At 37.6% G+C, this 22005-nt stretch overlaps 1 protein-coding gene across 5 annotated transcripts in view; it reads right to left on the bottom strand.

Annotated features, from left to right (window-relative positions):
- The window catches only part of SDK1 (sidekick cell adhesion molecule 1), a 384502-nt gene that overhangs the window by 320987 nt on the left and 41510 nt on the right, over positions 1-22005 (bottom strand). The window lies entirely within an intron of this gene.

The raw sequence follows: 22005 nt of genomic DNA, 5'->3' as shown, positions 1-22005 counted from the left end.
TAAAATATAATCTCCTCCAGCCTATATTCCTATTTTATATTGCCCTATGATCAAAAGAAGATTCAAGTTTAAGAACATATTCTTACAAGAATTCTAAGTAACTCAGCATGCAAGACCAAGAGTCTGAAAGTCAGTAACAATCAATGAGAAACAGTATATATAGTGCATAAAATACTTAAACCTAGAATTTCTGCTATTCTCAATATTGTATATTAATTGCAAGCTTTCAAAATTGATCAGAAACAACAACAAAAAAAAAACACCTTTATTTATTAAATAACAATTTTGGTAAATAAGCTAAAATTAATTATTAATGGTACACTATACTACCGTGTGTGAGCTGCATGATGAGACACCCACAGTTTAAATTCCCTTGAATTTTTCCTTCAAACACTGTAGTTACAAAGATTCCTTTGTCAGGAATCAAAGGCTTCCCAAAGATCAATAAGCTCGGCAGCAAGCTTTTGATTTGGAGATATTTACCTACTTATTAACAAAGGGAAACAATAGAAAGCACTGATCAACAGCAGAATACAAATACCCACAGCCACACTGGGTATTTTACCATTGGAGGAATAATGCAAGTTTCTTAGTGTAAAAGTCTCCTGGGAAAAAAGGCCTTACATATATTTTTTTGCAACACCAGTAAGCCAATAATATCTCGGACACATAATAGCCAGGGTCAGCTTCTCCACTGCCTTTGCAAACTGGAATGATGATGGTTACACCTTCTTCCTAAGGTAAGTGCAAGAACTTGGCACTTACAACAAAAAAAGCTGAGAAAACATTTCTGGTTTGAACAAAATCAAATCCTGCCAGGCCTAGGATGGGAGCATCTTCAGTGGAGAAATTTCAGTGAATCAGATATTGGACTACAAGTATAATACATGATCATTCAGGTACTCAGAAATCAGAGTACATTTTTTCTCCTCCCTTCCTGTAGGCTATGGAATAATCCCCTACAGCAGCCAACCACCCACACGGCCACTTGTTCCCTCCCCCCAGGCAGGATGAGATGAAGAATGAAAGGAGAAAAGACATAGGTGGGGGGAAAAATGGTTTAATATGTGAAAGATGTTTGAAAAGTGAGGGGAGTGGGGAGAAGGAACAAACAAGTGATGCAACCAACCACTTGCCAACTCTCACAGGCAGAGTGGTGCTCCCAGTCTCTAAGCTACACCCTCAGAAGGAAAACCCCTCACTGTTTGTTCCTTGGGTTTGGGGTCTGAGGGGGTGTTGTTGCTGAGTGTTTTATGGGATGGCGTGACCCTCCCTAGTTTGGAGCTGCTGCCCAGCTGCATCCCCAGGCTGCAGGAGAAGAGAAATCCCCAGCACTGGGCAGGCAGTGCTCAGCAACAGCCAAAACATTGGTGGGTTATCAGCACCATTTCAGCCACAAATCCAAAACATGGCACCATCTGGACCACTACAAAGAAAATTAACTCCATCCCACTACCCAAAAGGATCGGGCATAAGTTATTAATAGATAATACCTAAGATAAGAATAGATCGAAATCTATTTAATAGATTTAAAATCCGCTTTCCATCTGCCTTGCCTATACAAGTGTCAGTGTTTGCTGTGAATTCCACTTCTTATCAGCAAATCCCATGGGGACTTGAATCTGCAATTAAAAATTCTTAGTTTCAAGTAAAACCTTTTATGATTTTACTAAAAAAATCCAAGGCTAAAAATGCTATAAAAACGTCAGGAATTCTTTCTGTTTTCCATCTTGTCCTGCTCTTTCTAGCAATGCTGTCTACAAATAATACCTCATTTTTGTATTCCAAAGAACACCAATAGAAATCTCTCTCATCCCCAGAGTAGCCACAGATTTAAAATTCATGCCAAAGAACTGTGGACACTCCAGTACTGAGTCAGGTACATCATATTTATGTCGAGCCATTAAAAAGCGTTTACTGTATTTATTTCTGCAAGCATCCTGCCTGCCTAGACATTTCTAAACTTTATGCTCCTATATGCAGGAAATATATGTAAATGGAGTAGCCACTGTAAAATACTCATCTTCTGCTCTTCTCATCTTTTTTTTTGGTTGGGGAAGAGAGAGGAACTGAAGATTCTATCATCAGTTTGAGACAGAAATATTATATACGCTGGGTTATCTTGAGGAATTAAAATGTCCCTTGGTTATCATATTCCAAAGCAAAACCTATTACACTTACTCTGCATATATTATGAAAGTTTTAAATCCCATCTGACATAAATTCAATTAAGCACATCCTTAGAAGACGGCTGTACAGGTAACGGAACGACTCATAAGGATGTTTAAAACTTCATTAAGGGATAGAGGTAAATTGTATTAAGATTTATTCAACTAACTCAGCAATAAAATAACTCAAATGCATTCCTTAGCAGGAATCATGTGCGCTGACTAAATCAGTGCCTTCTGAAAAGCAAAGGAAATGTTGGGAAGCACCCATTTTCCACAATTCCTTCAGGATTTCCTTCCACATTGTCCAAATGGCCTTTTTGTGGAGATATGTCACTGTGAGGCCACCAAGGCCACCACCAAAAGGGTTCAGAGACACAAATCCATGGGCATCAGCTGTGCTCTCACCCCCTCCTGGCCCCACACACCCAGAGCCTCCATGTTATCCACAAATACAGCCCAGTTCTCTTAAAAACATCAACCAGAGCACTTAATTTATAATTTCACATGCCAGGAGGGATAACAGTTGGGACCTGGCTCTTGGGAAGTATTTGAATGCCTTGAGAGCAGGAATTCTTCTCTATGCAAACAGGAACACAAAGAACCAGCAGAGAGGACCCCCAGATTTTATGGGGACTGAAGCACTCCTCTATTCAGAGGACTGCATTCATACTAGCTCTTAAACCCTCTCCCCCAGAGTTCTAATGACTTTGTCTTTAAAATTTGTTAATAAATAGACTACTTTATAGAGATTTTTTTTTTTCCCCATTTTAGTGATTCATTTTGCTGTTCCTGGAAGTAAAGTGAACTTATTCTGAGAAAAAATAATTTCCTTCCAGGTTCAAAGACAATATATGGATTATCTCTAACTTCTTATATAAGAAATGTAATCCTTGTTGAATATAAATGTGCCATAGAACTTTTCATCTTTCAAAACAACAATTTCACACTTGCTCACCTTAAAACAAATTCTGATTAAGGAAAATAATCGAAATTATAGCAACATTCACTGATCCAAAGTTGAAAGCAAATATTTCTCTCAGCCTTGTATCAGAATATTTACAACGATTGTTTTTAAATAAAGTATCTCCAGCACTGAGGAATCCTTTGCTTAGCATCTAAGATGAAGTCAAGTTTTTAATTTGGTTCTTAAACAATCACACCAATAATGATAACAGCTGCACCCTTTATCAAGGCAGAAAAGCCATCCTGCTGTGCCAATTCATCAAGAACATGAGGCTATTACAACAGAGAGAGTTTAAACCTGTTTAGTCTTGATTATGCTGGTGGGAAGGGAAACTGCCTCCTCCTGGCACCCAGCTGGAGCCCGTTCTGCTGTCTGGGGGCGAAATATCAAAGGAAAGGTGAGACTGCCTAGAGCACGGCCAGGAGGTGAGGGATGTGAGGACTGGCTCCAGCCAGCACCTGGGACACCTCTGGAGCTCCATGGTCCCATTCCTTCATGCAGGAGGGACATGGAAAAGTCTGAACTGAGCAGCTGGAGGGCCAGAAAGACCCTGGGAAATTGGAGAGTGCACAGAATGGGAAGGAGCTGGGAGGGGGTTTGTTGTTCAGATGGGATGCTGCAGCTCCTGCCTTAAACAAGGAGCTTAGGTTTCGCTAGAAGGGCTGGCGGCAACTCTTGCAAAATTCCTGAAAAAGTCCCACCTGCTGCCACAGTGACTTTAGAGTGAGGAGATGTTGGTGACTATCAGGAATCAGGCTCAACCCTTTGGACAGCCACTTACAGAGCACCAGGGGAATCAAAGCCTGGGCAGGGAATGTGACCCAAGCTGTAAAAAACACAAACATTTTGTGCTTTCATCAGCCACAAAGGTTCATAAACTTCATCTTCAGCAGAGTCATTAATAAACAGGGCTGTCTCTCCAAGTGCAGCAGAAGGTTCCCCAATTCCTGTCCAAAAATTCTTTTGATATTCATCTTTTTGAAAAGAAAATCAAACAGCTCCATTCCAGCAAGGACAGATGGATTTGCCACCCAAGGAAGTGAGAGTAGAGTCCTGGAAGACTAAATGTATTCTAAACCCAAACATCATTTTGTCCAGGCTTTTTAGCTCCATTTAGTAACTTTGAGGGGAAGAGCTCTCAGTAATAGCATGGAAAAAAGGTCCCTTGAAAAACTACTGGGTAGAGTTAATTACAGAAAATGGAAAATGTCCGGTTGTTCATTGATTATACTTTTGTATTTAAGAATACCCCTACATTTAAAGCATCAGGCTGGGAAAGTGATATTGATTTTAGCTTGATAATTACAACCTGAATAGTCCCTTTGTAATACAAAGCTTTATTCAATAAAATATTTACCATGAAGTTCTTTGGGCCATACAGTACAATCAATTACCACCCATGATTTCTTGCAGCAGCTAAACATTAATGTGGACATTTGAACAAATTTAGCAAGCTTTTTTTTGTCTGCTTGGGCTTTTTTGTTGTTTTACTGTTTGGGTGGTTTTTGAGAGGGAGGTTCAGGTGGTGTTAATTCCTGGGGAGGATTCCTTCATTTGTTTTAATAACTGAGACCATTAATGCTACCTAAAAGAGTAAAACCTCCTAAAATACTAGCAATTTTCTTCACCATGACAGAGCATAATTATGTGTTCCAAGCTTTTTACTTGCATGCAGTAAATAATCAGCCTCAAACGAGAGAGACATTTCCAAATGCTTTTGAGATTAAACAGTACAATTAACATATTAAATATTCAGTGGTTTTTAATTTCCCAGTAGCCCAAACTACATTGCCTTTAAATAATACAGCATTCAGTATAGAGGTCTAGGTATATAAAAACAAGAGAAATACAGAGACAAAAACAGGTCAACAAACATGCAATATAATCGATATTTATGCCTATTACAAAGGACTTTTTCTGAAAGAACAGTTGGTAATTTAATTAGAATGCACTAAAAAAGAGTGATTGATAGTTCAGCTAAATTATACTTTTTCCTTATCATCATTTGCTTTATGATTACCTGTAATTAGAGATGACTTTCAATCAATTGAAATAAATCTGCAACCACTTAATGAAAAATAGTCTGAGAACATTTCTGAGCAAGGAGGGTCAGCAGGCCATGAAAATACTAAATCTAAATGTCTAGAAATGAGTATTGAGGATAAGAAAGAATATTTTATATTTATCTAGCACACTGACAATATACTCAGTATATTAATTCTTATTCAAAATTGAAAATAAGCTTAAAATAATGTATTCTAAGATAAGCTTTTCCAGTCTGGGATGGATGTGCAGGTCCAAATAATCATTTCTCACATGCTAGAGTTCAGACAAGGTCAGTTACCATGAATTTATTTAGGCAATAAAATAAATCAAATTTTTAAATTCAAGAATTAATGTCCATATTAAATATTTATACTCTTTATACAATATAATTAATGTACCATACCTTGTGAAAACATCACATACTGACATATTTGCTCCAAAAATACATATAAATCCTTTTTTTCCTCCCCTCTCCTCCTTAAATCACTTTACTCCTCCAATAGGGGAATTTAATGCTGCAGAAGCAAAGCAAAGAAAGCCATGAGACCCTGCTGGTCTGTTCCACTGTAACACGGAAAAATCCAGCATCATCCTGGAAACCACACTGGAGCCAAAGACTCTCCTGAAAATCACATCAAGCCAAGAACTGGAGCTCTGTCTCCTCTCAAAAGTCTATTCTATACATTGCTAAAATTGAAAGTTTAAATCTTTAAAAAAGGCAGCATTATATGAAATCTGTCACTTGCTGTCACCATAGGAGTGATTTTAACTTTCACCAGAACATTGTTGGCATCCTGAATTCTACCTGCAGGAAAAATAAATAATATTTGTGACAGAAACTAATATTTCTAAGTCAACACCATTTTTCCAAGGTAGTTGCATGAAGTAATATCAGTGTGGGTTTTCTTATAATAGACATCATTTGTTAAAGATCAAATTGGAATGGCATATGAACTTTCTCACATCTTTTCAATTTGCTCAGTATATTGACTATTTCCCTGATTTATGTACCAAGATGAAATGCTGGTGATGGCTACATAAAGATCTTTAACTGTGGTACAAGAAAATCCCTCAGCTCTAAGGTTCTATTCAATATTCTCTGAAAATAAGCATTTAAAGGTAGAAATAGGAAGCCATGAATCTACAAATTAAAAATACTCACCAAATATTCTGTAGAAAATTGGCACAAGTGTATCCATTGCTATTTTATTTCATAAATGCTAATGAGAGCCCTTCAAGAGGAAGCCTGAACATCACTTTTAAGCCACCAACAGAATCAAAAGCAGCTCCTCAAAGAAGCTTTTACCTTTCCAAGTTTATAAGTTCTAATATATTACATTACTTTTTTTAATTACTGGGAATCTTGCATTTAACAAGCCTTTTGAAGTTGAATTAGTGCTTTTTAAAATCACACATCAAAGTTCAGAAAATGCTGCTGTGCAACAGTTACCCCAGTGTTAAATGCCTAATAACCAGAAATAAACCAGAATTTGTAACCTGTACTTCTCTTATTTCACTGTTGGCAAGGACCTGACCAGGATTTTCAAACATCTGTGCCCAAGCTCAAGAAATGACATTAAGATATACCTCCAGTCCTTCAAATGCTCATGTATTTTGATTATCTGAGAGTGATCATCTTGAAGTGTAGTGGAAGTGAAGTAAGATGAGGAAATGCAGAAGTGGTGCTGTCTGTAATTTCAGTTCAGTACTTCAGTCAAGGTGAGTTCTCACTGTGCAGCATGTTTAAAAATCCAGTCACTTACTCAGGCAACTGTATCTTTATTTCAGTGTTAAATTTGGACGGGTTTGTATTTATATGAACATTATAATTTATCTCTACAATGTTTGCTTCTAAGATGCTGCACAGCCAAAATTCTAAAAGTGCTACTCCTGTTATATCTGTTAGACCAGGCCTGTATTTTATTAAAAAAAAAAAAAAAAAGCTCTATTTTGTGTATCCACATGTACATAAATTATTTCAGGAAAAGACAGGAGAACTACTACTATAAGAAGTAAGAACAACCAAGTTCTCATTTTTAAAAAAACCATTATGTTTTATTTTTAAAAAAGCATTGTAGAATATGCTACTGGATCAGCAATTAAAAATAAACCCCCAAAAACCAAAAGACATAGAGACTCTTAGCTCATCTTCAAGGGGAAGCCTTAAGGCAGAGCATTTCCAGCTCTCTTCTAAGCTTCCACCAGAGGATTTTTTAGCATTTAATACATATTCTCAGGACAGTGTCTGGATTTGCCCTATCAGATAGACACAGAAGCATTCTCAAAGCATGGAAGTCACTGCAAGTCCAGCACCAGGTGCCCCAGGATGCCAAAACCAGCGAAGGCACCGGTTCTGGCACAGGAGAAGTGCAGAGGGCACAGCCCCACCCTGCTGTGGAAGCAGTGCCACCAGGCTCTGTGCTTCAGATGTATTTTGGAATCAGGAGGTTTCAGCTACTGCAGCAGAGTGAAAAGGAAAAGTTCAGCACCTCTGTAGAAGTTTCACCACACCCATCAGGGTCCTGGGCCAAGAAGTAACAGAAGCCACAATGAGCATGTGAGATGACCCTTTCAATGCAAAGCCAAACACACAAAATCCAAGTTCCTGCTCCCCTGGCAGCAGCTGGGTGTCACCTTTGCAGCAGCTGGGAAATGGAAATTTCAACTTCTCTGCACAAAGGAATAAGGAGTTTCAGGCAGAGAACAGAAAACTCTCTGAGAGGAGTGCAGGGAACTTCTGCCATGGGCTCTCTCTGGCTGAAACTCTGGAAAAGCCTGAAAGCTCTTGCCCTGGATATGACTGCTTTTGGTGCTCCAATGCTTCTTCTCTAACTGGTTCATATGCTACTAACAGGAATCTTCTCATGACTACAGCATCTTCTTGTATTAGACAAAAACCTCCAGAACAAAGTTCAGAGGCTGTTAGTTCCAATGCACATTTGTTTTTCCAGATCAATGGGTCCAGTTTAGAACAGTACAAAAACATTGTCCTTAATATAGAAATATATATGTTAAAACAAATTTATTATATATTAGGATCAACAAAGCTCTTCAAGAAAAGTAATTTCCAAATTTATACTCAGCAAATAATATTTAATAATTCCAGAGAACCAATCTTGGCTTTAACTGTAAAAGAAGAGGTTATATTATGACAAGAGCAATTTTTTCACCTTGAAGCTTCTGTAATTTTTTGAATCACCATCACTCTTGAATACATCCCCTCCCATGTGCCTGAGGCAATACAGTATTCAACTACCACAGTGAAAACTTGGGTTCTTCGTGTGTGCTGTGCCCTGGCTCTATCTAATGTGACCCTTTTTGTGCTGTATGGGATACAAAGGAGCAGCTTATACAACCATATCAAGCCTCAGTATTCTGGACAGAGTAAAAATAGACAATATTTATTCTGGAAATTCAAAAAGGAAAAAGGAGGTGACAGAGAATTCTGACTGAGAACAAAGGCTCTGTGTTCATTTTCTTACAATTCCCTACACTCCAATTAAAAAAAAAATACTATCTGTATTAAAAATGTTAGCTGAACTGCTGTTTACCAATATTGAGTAAGAGTCCACCAGGCTCAAGAGGCCACCAGACAGTTTACCAGCTGCTGCCATGGTCTTCAGAGTAAGTTTGGGGAGTTTTCTGCCACAGACTCAGCTGGGGCACACAACTTAGCCTTGTTATTCGAATGCATGGCAGTGCCCTGTAATCTGTCTGTTTTCCAATGTATTAGATTAACATTTATCTCTTTAAGCACACAGCTTATCTGTCAAAAAAATCCTCTACAGTGTCTGGAGCAGTGTCTCCAAACAGAGTGTCCTAGTTCCGCACAGGCTGTTATTTAGTGTCCCAATTTTCTTCACTTTGATAAAGAAGAAAACTATTCAGTTCTGACAAGTTGATTAACAACAATCAGCATTATTTTCAGAAAAACAGATCAGCTCTTCCCAGAAAAACTGCAAAACTACTCTCATCTATTTTTGACATGGCAGAAATGTACATCAATTCCAAATATGAATGGCAGCAATAAAGTCAAAGCAGAATTAAACTAGGTTTAAAACTCAGTAAGAATTACACCTTCTAGTGAGCATTTTTATGCTCCAAATGCATGACTCGACCCCAAAATTATACTTTGAAAGATGCAATATTTTCTACAGATTCTAAAGTGTTCATTTCAAAATAAATCTTTCTAACCTTATAACCACAAAAATAATCTCCAAAAACTAGGTTGAAGCTGTTCTGCTGCATTAGCAAGAGTAAGAAAACAAGCAAGCAAACAAACAAACAACACATATTTCCTTTTATTCTATTCTGTTTCCTTCTATTTCTGTTCTCTAACATGCACATAAGTCAGCCCATCTCAAGAACTGCACTGGTTCTCATTTACTTCCCCAAGTCAGATTTTATTGACACATCATGAATTATTAGGTCGATTTTGACTTCTACATTCCCATACAACTCCCCAGCTTTTCCAATTAATCCTACAGCAGGATTCAAAAGATGTGCTGCTTTGCAATAAATCTGTTCCAAAAAGGCGGAGTTCTGCACTCAGTTGTGTTTTTCTGTCCACCTGATAATTATTGAGTTTTCCCATTCAAAATCGGTTATTAAAGATCCAAAGGAATTGTATCGAAAATCCTAAATTTGTTATAATAATCTGCTCACAGGTTTATGGGTATAGTGTCATAATACGTATTTTTGAACATGTAATATTTTATTATTAATACTAGATTATTACATATTATTATTAGACGAGATCTGCTGCTGCTGAAAAAGTGGAATACTATTAATAATAAATTCAGGAATATGCAACATATGATTTTTCTTTATGAAATTATATATCTGGATCAAAATTTGGGCTATCACTAATAAGTTATCTTATAACCTAATCTTTGTGAGGCTTAATGAATTTTGATTGAGCTTGGCATTCCTAGATTGGAAAATTAAAGGATTCTGTGACAGGGAAAAAAATAAAATGCTGCAGGTAGCTTCAGGCAGAAGTAGGTGGAAATAGGGCCTAACTTCCCACATCTTGTGGTTAATAATGTGTTATTAACAATAAATTGTTCTGCTGCATCCTATCACAACTGGTAAGTCTCAACTATCAGGATTACAAATAGTATTCTTCTAGCAAAAGCATTCCAGGAAATTCTGCATTAATTATAGTAATTTGCAAGCAAATTTCAGCAACACTGTAGGGTGTGATTTCCATCTCAATCAACTGTACCACATCTCGAACAGAAACAAAATCATCTCTGAGAGAAATATTCTCTTTTACAGTGGGGAGTTCATGGAGGGATTAACTGCACTGACAGCACCAAAAATAGATTTGATTTTTACATTTTCAATTTTGCCCCTGCTCCTCCTCAGCAGGCAGTAACTTTCTCTGTTACTTTTCTACCACTTGCATGCAGTTCCAGTGGATGAACAGGGTACACATTAAAAATCTCTGCAAAGGGACACAGAGCGACTCCATCTGATGACCATGGTGAGTGACCCCATGTATTTGAACTGGGAGGCCTTGAATGCTGGGAACAAGAAATACAAACTATGAACAAGATTAAAAGTTTTCCTTTATCACACAGAAGCCCATTTCTGTCTCCAGGCCTCCTCCCTCTCCCCAGAAAAATCAGATTAATGGCAGTACCCATATTTTTTTTCATACAATGATGTTTTTTCCCCTCAAGAGTTGATTGCAAGGAAACCACTGAGTAATTAACATATTCTCAGTGCTCTTCCTCATAACCCTGTCTGTATTCAGAACATTCAACACATTCCTCTGCAGTAATTTCAAGCAGTATTATTCAGGTTTTCTGTGAGATTATTATGATTAAATATAAATAGGTAATTTCTATTCAGCTTCTTCCCTGACAGAAACTTTGGAAGCCAATTTTTAATTCATTATATACAGAAGTTACATCTCCAAACATCAAAACAGCCTTTGAATATCAGTGTCATAAACAGGACTCAGAAATTCGAAGTTAAAAATGAGAAGCTGGTGTCTGGATTCGTGCTAAAATTTGGAATAATTTTCAATCCTAGACCACAACAGAAGGAAGGCAGCTCATCACATTCCTTTGTCCACAGTAAAAAGCCACAAAATAATGCAGCCACGCTGGTAAACGGTGATTTTACATGGAATTCCGAAATATCCCAGTTGTATTAAATGGAAATGATTCAGCACTTGGACGGAACATTTTAAGGAAGTTCTGCCACCAAATCAGCCAAAGGCACCACATCTTCCCTCAGCCAGTGTCACACAGGCTCCATCACCACAGTCCAAGCAGAGCTCAGATGTCACAATCAGGCCCTTGCTGTACAAATTAAAGTTATGAAATTATCAACTTGACTGAGAATTCCTATTAACGTTCTTTATTTCATGTCCTCTAAAACACTTGCAAAGAAGACTTTTGTATTTTTGGATCACTGCATTGCAAAGTGGCTGTGACAATGTGTAGAACAGGATTTATCTTTTGAACCTTCTATGGAAACAACTGTGAAAGGTCAGCAGAACAGACTACAGATAATTCTGTAAAGAAAACAGTAAAACAAATCACTTCTAAATCAAATCACACTACTCAATAAAACAAGATGTAAAACCTGCAATCATGATATAAAACCAAAAGCAAAACAGTATTCATAGTGTACTCCTGTCACTAGGGTTTTTACTAAATAAATGAGAAACTTTGCCTTAAAAACAAATCCAAAATACTTGATGAATTTCTTAACATGGAAGTAAAAGTACAGTGATATAAACCGTCTCAGGTTCAAGGATGCCAACCCCTGAGGCACAAAAATTGTAATTACTACTTCAAACACTCACAGAGACTATCTGGTCTTACCACTATCGAACTGAATAATCTTGAAACACAAGTAGTTGATGTAAAATAAAAGTAGTAACATTAACTGTAACAAAATTACAAAGGAAAGTTAAGGAAGCCTCTACTTAGAACTGCTCTTCTTTCTGCATTAATAACAACAAAAACCATTGTGGTTGTGGGCTTTATTTAATAAATGTAAGTTCTACAAAGGATAAAAGTATTTTTTTGCCAGTAAAAATAGTTATTTTCATCTAAGTCCAACACAAATAAGAAAGCTAATACCACATCAGTGGCTTATTAAATGGAAAGTTTATAATTGACCTTCCCCTTCATTTGCTTGCAAAGCGGGAGCTGAAATCTCTTGCCAGCTAAACCACTTTTGTTTTTACATATGTACTTTCAATACTGAGATTGCACATAAATATAATTTAAACTGACAGAAAAAGCCACAAAGAAACAGGATTTTGCATCGCTAGCATTATGCAGGTACTCTCTTGGTGCTGTTGGAGTTTTCCTTCTACTCTCCCTTGGGGGAAAAAGAAGCAAAAGGAAAAATCCATTATTTTCTATCTATTGAGATATTGCTTTTCCTACTGGGAATCTAAAATGCCTGATCTCAGTGTGAGATCTCTGAAAGCACTAGTAAGAGAATTCTTCTGTTAAGAATGAGAAAAATAAAAATTACAAATTGCTAAGTCAGCCTTATTACCTCCCTTGGTCACTTGAATTCATTGCTACTTAAAAGCAACCAGTTGCAAACCAATTTCCATAAATAAAAGGAAAATTACACACCATCCTTTAAATTTGAAGACATAAAGAACATTGTCTAGAATTTAAAATGAGCCAAAGATTGCCAACTGCCAGCAGCATTTGTGCAGGAGCAAACCAAGGGAGGAGGTGGGAGCTTCTACAAAAGAAAACAAAACCCCATCAGAAAACAAAACTCCACTAGCATTGGAGAGTGCCTGGAAGGCATGGACTAGACACAACTTCCTCTTTTATTATTATTATTTTTGCTCTTTTAAGCACAAAAACCCTCTAAGAAGCAGTGTGGAGTGACAGTGAGTTATAACACAGCCAGTGCACCTGCAGGAACTCCTTGTATCTGACTTCAACCATCTCCACTGCCATGGCTGTTCTCAAATAACAATTTCCTGAAGTCTCCTGTTTTCCAGGATATGAAGAGATGACAATATGAAAAAGGTATTGAAAATAACCTCTTACCACAAAACAGAAAGAACAGATGCAAAATTAAAATTAAAAAAAAAAAGTTCTCCAGTATTATTTTTAAGAAGTGGCGGCATAATCTGTGGACATGAGCAGAACACTGGAGTGCAGTGGAATGCAGAGCACCTGCCTTTACAAAATAAGAAGCACATGCTTTAGCAGAACATCTTGTAGTGGTTAGAGAGAGAAAGGATCAAAGACCCTGCGTCAGCACTGTCAGTTCCCTCAGGAGTGATGTTTTTCCACTCAGTGTGGTGCAGATCTACAGCACTCCAAGCACTGAGCTGCCAGGAGAGGCTACAGAGAGCTGCTTCATTTGCCTGGGAAAAGGGAGTACCTGATCCATATGACAGCCCAGAGCTTGGGAGGTAATTTAATTTTTTCATGAGATTATTAAAGACCATGAAAAATACATCAGTCTCCTTCCACAAGGACAACTGTAACCGTCAGTTCTAAACCTGTTTTGCTAAATGTCATCACATGTTAAATGTAAGTGCTTGGCTTCCCTGGGCTCAGGGGAGCATGGCAAAGGAAAGGCTGGTGTGGGAAACACTCACTGCTCCTGATCACTGAGTGGTCTCACCCACAAATTACAGCATTTTGGGGACAACACTGAACCAGTTGTCAGGCAGAGAGCAAAAGACGTCAAAACCAGTGTTTTACACTTTATTATGACCTTCCTGAGGTGCCCCACAGAACCTGTGTGGAAGTTGCCAGGATGCAGGTGATTATTTACCCCAGCAATTTGCACATCACATCTTTTCTCCCCTCACAGCTCCAGAGCAACACAGCCACAGTCCTCCCATCACTATTTCAAGCTTCCTTTATTTTAATGAGAAGCGAAGTGTTTCGTGTTCTCTCTATTTATTCTCATCAGGCCACTGTAATGAAACTCAGTGGAAAGTTAAATATGAGCAAAAACAAATACACAAGGTTAACTGCCATGACCGAAATACAACAGCCCTCACCACTGAAAGGGAGAAGGCAGAATCACTTTAAGATCTCTCTTTATAAATACAAGTGCATGGGGCATTTTTGAGACTAATTTATGACAATAGAGAGAGGAGATTTTCTAGATATTTATGTAGCATGCCTGTTAATCTGTACTTATTAGACTATCATCTTAATTTATCTCATGATAAGTCAGCTATCATTAAATTACTGATAACTTTATAGTAGAAAAAAATTCAGTCATCTGGTAGCATAAATTTTTATCTAAACGATGTGGTTTCTGTTCACAGCAAAGTATGTTCAGCTGAGCAATATTTCAGATGACCAGTTTGGGGGAAGTGAGGCTGGTGGCACTGCAGCAAGCTGCCCACACCTGTGTGCAATGACATCCACTACAAATCTAAATTATTTATAAATGCTGGAGAACACTGAGGATTTACTGACTCGGAGAATGTGCCAGAGTCATAGTGTTCACTAAAATGCCCTTATTTTTAAATCTTTCTTAGTCATAAGGGTACCCTCTGAAGTGAATCATAAAGAATATCAGATGCCATTTTAATTATCACTGGCAATGCCTTTCCAATCTGCAAGCCACCAGTTCACACAAAACCCCTGTGCAACACAACCACAGCGGTTCTTTCACAGCTTCCTGCCCAGGAGCAAGACTTGCCAGTGTGCAATCTGCCCAAATCAAAAGCTTTCACACCTTCTCTATTAATCCACACACCAAATATTATGTATCTAAAATCAATGCTAAAAACACAAAAGAATGGTAAACAGGATCTGAGATTAAGACTAAAAATTCCGACAATTCTGACTTAGTTCTGACTGTCGATAATCTCCAGTTTTGGATGAATCCCTTTATTTTTTCATGCCTCCGTTTATTTCCACAGACCATTGAAGGATTAGCTCAAGCTTCTAAACCATTTTAGACAAAAAGGGATTTCTCTATAATTGCTAAGTAATACAATTACTGAACTGAGAGAAAGGAATTCTTTTGAACACAAGTTTGCTTTTACAACGTGCTTGTTCTGATTATAGTTTTTTATGGCCCAGTAACAATGTGGAAAGCATTTAAACTGGCTTTACCATTTATATTAGGTATTTTTTATTACATGCAATGCGTAGCTCCTTGGGGTCCAATCTAGTTTTCTTTCGCACAGAAAAGGAAAACTATTAAAAAAAAAAAAAACTGTAAAAGGTTTACTGTAGGCAAAAAATGAACAAAACCTCAAATCAACCAACCAATTTTTGCTATAATGTAAAGCAATCAAGATTCTCAAATTAAGAGTTTTCCTGAGGTATTTCCACAGGCTGATTTTTTTTCTTTTTTAAGCAATTTTTTCAACTTGCTTAAACTGTTGAAACAATGGTCTTGCTTGAAACTTAACTCTTGTCCCTAGAAATATGAGCAGGATTACTATCAACACCAAGGTACAGCTCATTGTGTAATGATGGCAAAAGAGTAGCTCTCCATCTACTTCATCAGTAATCTTGGCAGCCACATCCCTAAATCTGTGCCAGACATCATTTGCATGAAGAATCTGCTACTAGTTCCAGGTTGAAGAAATTGAGATGAAGCTGCATTGCAAAGAAAGAGTCAGCCAGAACTGCAGCTTTTTCTCATTTTTGGGAAAAAAACAGATTCTACCCGGTGACACCAGACAATGGATTTGCTACCTTGGCATTGGCAGAAAAAAAGAAAGGGAAAAGGGGTTAAAGAACTTCAGAGCTTTAGGATTTTAGCAATTTACTAGAATAGCTTGTTAATGAATATGAAAAAGAGTTGAAATGCACAAAACAAACCAGTAATTATATCAAATGTACTTGGTCTATTCTCACCAATAAGGATTATAAAACAATGAGTAACAAGAGTATCTGAAAAAAGAAATCCTACAAGCTCTTCAGAGACTCACCTTTTCCACTGCCACAAAAAGGGCCTGAAGTACTTCATGTGAATTGAAGGAGGAAAGATTCTGCAACAGCACAAATTGTAAAGGTACTCCATCCTCCCACATCCTCATTTCACACAATAAGGATTGTGAAAGATAAACTCTATTCTTGAATCAAACACACCCATAGTTTTAAACAGAATTTGAAGCCTAAGCAAGCACAAGATAAACACCAGGTTGTTGAGACATGTAATAAAACTAAAATTGACTGAAATAAAGAGGCACAAAAACCACAGGAGGGGTTCAACGAGAGTTAAGAATTTCAGCTGCATCCAAAACCTAATTACTGCTTTAACAGGAACTAATGAGTTCCAAATAAAAACACAGAAGGAGCACAAAGGTAGTGAAACCACTGGCACTGTGATACCCTTTAGCACCACCATCCTGGTAATTCATCAAACAAAAAAGTAAATATTACTCCAGCTATTCCCTGCTAGCTCTGTTTGTTTAACATTCATTAGGTTCAAAAAGTCAACTCAATGTACACCCTCAGAGTTCAAAAAATATAGACTTAGTGCAGAAGTTATTGATAAGACATACATCACTGAGAGTACCATTCAAAACTTGGAATTTCATAAAGACTTAGGTAATTTTTATATTACTGATACTTTTTTCTGCTACTAACACACCAGGTCTCCTCTGCTCACTAAATGAGTGCAGGGCTGCTGCTCACTTCACTCCAGTCAAGTACAAATCCTCTACTTTAAGCAGATCAGCTGCATCTAATGACAGCGAGTTCCTACCTTTTACAAATGGAAAGATCTTGGATTACTTTTCAGCCAATTCATGACTTCCACAGCTACAAACACCCGCTTAAAAATCCAAAACCTAAGAACTACTTCAGGGTTAAATTTTTTAGAGCCTTCATGCACTGCTGAAAATCAAAGGATTTCAGCTAGAGGTTGATTTATGCTCTTGTGCACTTGTCATTTCGTTCCCGAGACATCAACTCATTGTATGCACATGCTTGCCTTACAAAATCAGTGCTGTGTTAACTTATAATTAGATACAGCCAAACTTGCTTCCAACACAACTAGGGAGGCATATTAAGGCAATTTTTACTTCTTTTCACCCATTATTTCCTTTACCAGTTGATAGTTATCTCTTCTTCCAGTCATGGACTATCAAAACACTGAACTTGTAAAATGTCTGGACTACTGAGATATTTTTTTTCTCCCATTTCTTTCACCACTCCCTGTGCACAGCTGGAATTCTGGGCTTCTATAACCAAAGAGATAGAAACTCTATCTGGAACAGGACTTGGTTTTCCATTGCCTCAGGAATTGTGCCAGTCTGTGCCTCTCTGTGCCCACCATGAGAACTGGGAGTGCACACCGTAAGAACTGGAATCTCTACACATATTCTATTTTCAAGAGAACTCAAAGCTGCCCCACTCAAAGTTCTCATCTTCAGCAACTGCTTGCCTTTGTAGCTCCTCTAGTGAACCAAGAAGAATCTGAATTCTCAGCAAAGATTTGCCCATCTTAGGACATCTCTCAAAACAGCCCCTGTGATGTGTTTAGAAAGACTGGAGTGTTCTTAGGGATTGGAAAACTGAAATGCACACGGGTATTTGCAGGATCCTCCTCCCCAAACACTGCCTTGGCTTGCATTTCCTTCACTGTCCTGGAAGGGCAAGTACTTAACAGGATTTTCTGACATATCAGCTCATTTTTTAAGCCTGAACCATAACAAATTCACATTAACTGCTTCTACTGGCTGACAGCTAAAAGTCACTGTCCCCTCACTCTCCCACCGATAGCTCCATTCACATGTACACTGTTCTTTCTAATTAGTGAATTATAAAGAACAGAAGATAGCCAAACCCATATTTCTTTGGGCTTGGCTATCTTAGTGACCAGAATCTCTCATTCTGTGTTCTCCTTCCCTTTCTTCCCCTACAAAACTACCTGAGTCCCAATCAGTTACTACTGAATATTAAAAAAACACACATACTTTTCATTACATAAGAATTCCTCATAATAGCCACACAGGAATACAGTTTTTCTTTCCAGGTTGCTGGCCAGAGTATTTTTCCAAATCTGCAATTTATAAAGCCAGGGCTTTCTCAGAAAATCCCAGACATCCAGTAATAATACTTTTTTTGGGGGTTGGTTTGTTTGTTTTTTTATTTAAACCAACTGACATAAAATTTTCTTGAACACAATTCAACCAAAAAAGCTGAACTGATCTTTTTTCCTGGAGTAACATCTCCTTCTGAAGGCAAAACAGAACACAATAGTGCAAAAAAAATTAGTTTGCTTCCTCAGGGACCAACACATTTACTCTGAAAGAGTAAGAGCAGTGTCCTGGAGAAGAACAAGCTGCCCTGCTCCACAAAAAGCCATTTCTGATTGATGCTAATCCTCCAGAACACACCAAGAGCCCAGGAAGTAGTAGGTGATGATCTCTTGGAGCTGGCTGGACACATTCAGCATAATTCTATACCAAGGCACAAACAAAAACTGGGATTATTCACAGACTGGCTTCATGACTAAGTATTTTTACAGTGGTTTGTGGAAGTTGCAGTGGTGTGTAGACGCATTTGAGGAAACTGGTGTGACTAAAACTAACAAAGTTTCTACTAAACAAAGTTACATATTGGCTCATAATGACTGCAGTTTTCAATTTGTTGCTTCCTCCCTCAGCTACAGAGCTGTGCATCTACAGAAATGCAGAATTTAATTCCCACTTAAGAGCCTTTAACTGCCTCACTCATAAATTATTTATTAATTTTAAAAACAAGTACCACACCTTATTGACAGTTTTCCCAGACAATTCCCCATCTAGTTTTTGACTATAGAATATCCCATGATCCGTAAATCTCTTTTGTGGTAGGAAAGTAAACATATTGAGAAGCAGAAAATAAGAATTTGAATGACTGCACTGTTCTCTCGTGCTACCACATCTTTTGCAGATCACACTTCAAGCGTTAGGTTTGTATTTTTTTGCCATTAGAAGAAAAGCACAAGGTAGGAAATCTCTAAATGAGGAGCAGTGAGATCGCTGCCCATCCTGTGATGCCTGCAGCTGGTGCCCCCTTCTCTTCACTCCAGCAATGATCCAGCCCAGGATGCCAGAGGCAGCATCCAACCACCCTGGGAACCCTGCACAGAGCCAATTGCAGTTGGTGGGTATTTTAATTATTTTTTTTTTTTTTTTAGGAATTATGGAGAACTTTATGTAAATAACAACTTTGGTAGAATTACACCCAGAACACAAACACAAAAACAACCCATGATATATTCTGCAAATTCCTGACCTCATTATTCCAGAGAAAGATAGAGACCAATAAATCTACTGCACATTTTTAAACAGGCAATCTGAAAAGTCAATTTCTTTACACTTTGACGAAAGATTTGCAAGTTAGCCTTGCTAAACTTTTTTTTTTTAAATTCTAGCAGACCTTTTACATTTGCTTCTGATTTTAAAGTAGTGATCATTATCTCACCATTTAAAGGACTTGGACATGGTGTGGTTGGCCAAATTCACATCATTTATTGGGTATGCATTGTTGATACTGCATCTATTGATGACATTCATGTGGTAACTCTGTCAAGAACGAGTTGTGTCTCAGGCTGCAAAATCACTTCTCAACCTGTCACCATTTTGGGACCCTCCAGCTGCACAACTTTAGTTATAAATGACAACAAAAAAAAAGCACAACCATAAAACTTCATTTTGAGTTACATTTTAATAAAACTCATCATGAATCTTATGGATACGAGTTACTAAATTGGTTTTTCTTTTCTTGTTTCATCAATATAACGTTTTCTCAAAACATCATGATTCAAAATGGTATTTTGCAGTACCCTAAATCTTAATTAAAGGTGTCTTGTACTGAGAACTGAATACAAATATCAACCTGCTAACAATCTTAAATCTTCATTTAAGAAATAAGAAACATGTAATTGTAGCTCTTAGCTTCCTTGTGTAGACAATCTTCCCAAACTGTGTGCTCACTATATAATGAGTAACTATTTAGTAAGTTTACAATAACAGGTTATGGGTAAAATTATTTCTTTTCTTCCTGCTCACTTTTCCACTTTTTTTTTTTCTTTTTTCTAATTAGAATTCACTTCATGTTGCAACTTGAGGAGCTCTTTCTTATCCTTCCAGCATCAATACAGACTTTCACTTCTGGAAATTACATTTGGGATTCCTTTGTTTTACACTTTCATTATGATTTATTTCTGAAGAAAACCAATAAGTGAGGCAAGTATAAAGGAGCGTTGATTTCACTAGTTCTGTATCACCCTGACACAACATCTCAGATCAGTATGGAATTAATTGAAATCTCTTATTGACTTTGAAACCTAAATATGGCAATTTAGATGTCAACATTAGAAGAGTTGATGTTAATGTTAACATACAACAACTCTGACAAATGAATTGATGACATGTACAAATTCCTGACATCTGTAACTTGGGACAGCAAATGGAGTTGACAAATGGATCTCATGGCAAATATTATGTGACTCCATAATTAGGGATGTACTGAAGTTTGCACTGAAAGTACACTGCAACAACAGAGTGAATTTTCCACTGACTTGCAGATTAGGCAGCTATTTTCAGTTATGTTAAGTACACACAAGTTCAATTATTAAAACCCCCTACAATCTAATTTAGGGGTTTCCCCTATTTCACAGAATCAATTAGGTTGGAAAACACCTCTGAGATCATTTCATAGAGGTGCAAAGCAGGATCAGGCACTAATTCTCCCTTTTTGAGAAATAAACAAAGAACAGTCGAATATTTACTTTGATTATACTAAATACTGACCAGAATCTGTTTCATTACCATTATATAGAAATTTATTATGAGAAATTCCAAAAACAACTCACTGGTTTATTAATTAAAACTGATCATTGGGTTTAATGACTCCAAAGAAACAGATGAGAACAAGCATTTCAGTGAATGAATTTCTCACTAAAAACAAACATAAATTGAACTTGCTCTCCATACTCAAGGAGATCCACTTACCTCATTATTTCAGTATCTTATATTACCACTGCACACAAAAATCCCCATCAGACAAGGGACTTTGCCCAACTATGTAAAAACACAGCACAAAAGATAACAGGCAAAGTGCCTTCTCAGAAGTTAAATGAAAGCCTTTTCAGACCCACTCTAAAGATGCAAATTGAGTAACACTCGAGCAAATACTTCGATTAAGTCCATCCATTAATCGATGCTTTTCCTAAAATGTTCAGGTCCAGAACACGAGAATGAGCAGGCACAGCCCCAGGTTTGCACACACTAAGCCCCAACACAGGGCTCTAATTTGGGGTGTGATAACACTCCAGAATCTGGTACAGCACTTTGCTTCTTCGGGCAGGTAGGGAAGCTGGAAAGTAGCCACGGTGCTACAGTAGAAGCAGTGCTGAAGGGCAAGGAAAAGGGAAACAGGGACTAATTTGGAAGGTTTATGTGCCTTTAGCTTCTCTATAATTCCAAAGCTGGTCTTAAGTACAAATTTAAATAATACTGTGAACTGGGCAATAGTCGTTCTGAGTCTACAAAAACCTCAAACGTCCCATGAACAGTCACTTTTCTGTCCCAGGTTTGGATTTTGCTGTTCAATTTGCCATTCCTAAACTGTAATCACAGATGATCAGCTAGAAAAGCAGCTGCAGTGAGCACTGTTTACATACAGAGGGGATGCTCAGCCCCACAGTTCTGCTCCCTCTCTGTCTGTTCTACCTGCAATAGCTCAGCTGGGTCACCACATTCAGCAAACAAAGAACACAACCGTGAAGCCGCTTCTCCATTTGCCTTTGTGCAAACATCATGGCCAAAAAACTGCAAGCCAAAATTCTGCTATAGGATAATTAATACTCTTTAATGTGGTTTTCCAAAATGAAAACATTCCA

Source organism: Taeniopygia guttata, chromosome 14, assembly GCF_048771995.1.
Source record: "Taeniopygia guttata chromosome 14, bTaeGut7.mat, whole genome shotgun sequence".
NCBI classification, from domain to species: Eukaryota; Metazoa; Chordata; class Aves; order Passeriformes; family Estrildidae; genus Taeniopygia; species Taeniopygia guttata.
Note: the sequence above shows the minus strand (reverse complement) of the source record. Positions and strands in the feature narration are given on the sequence as shown.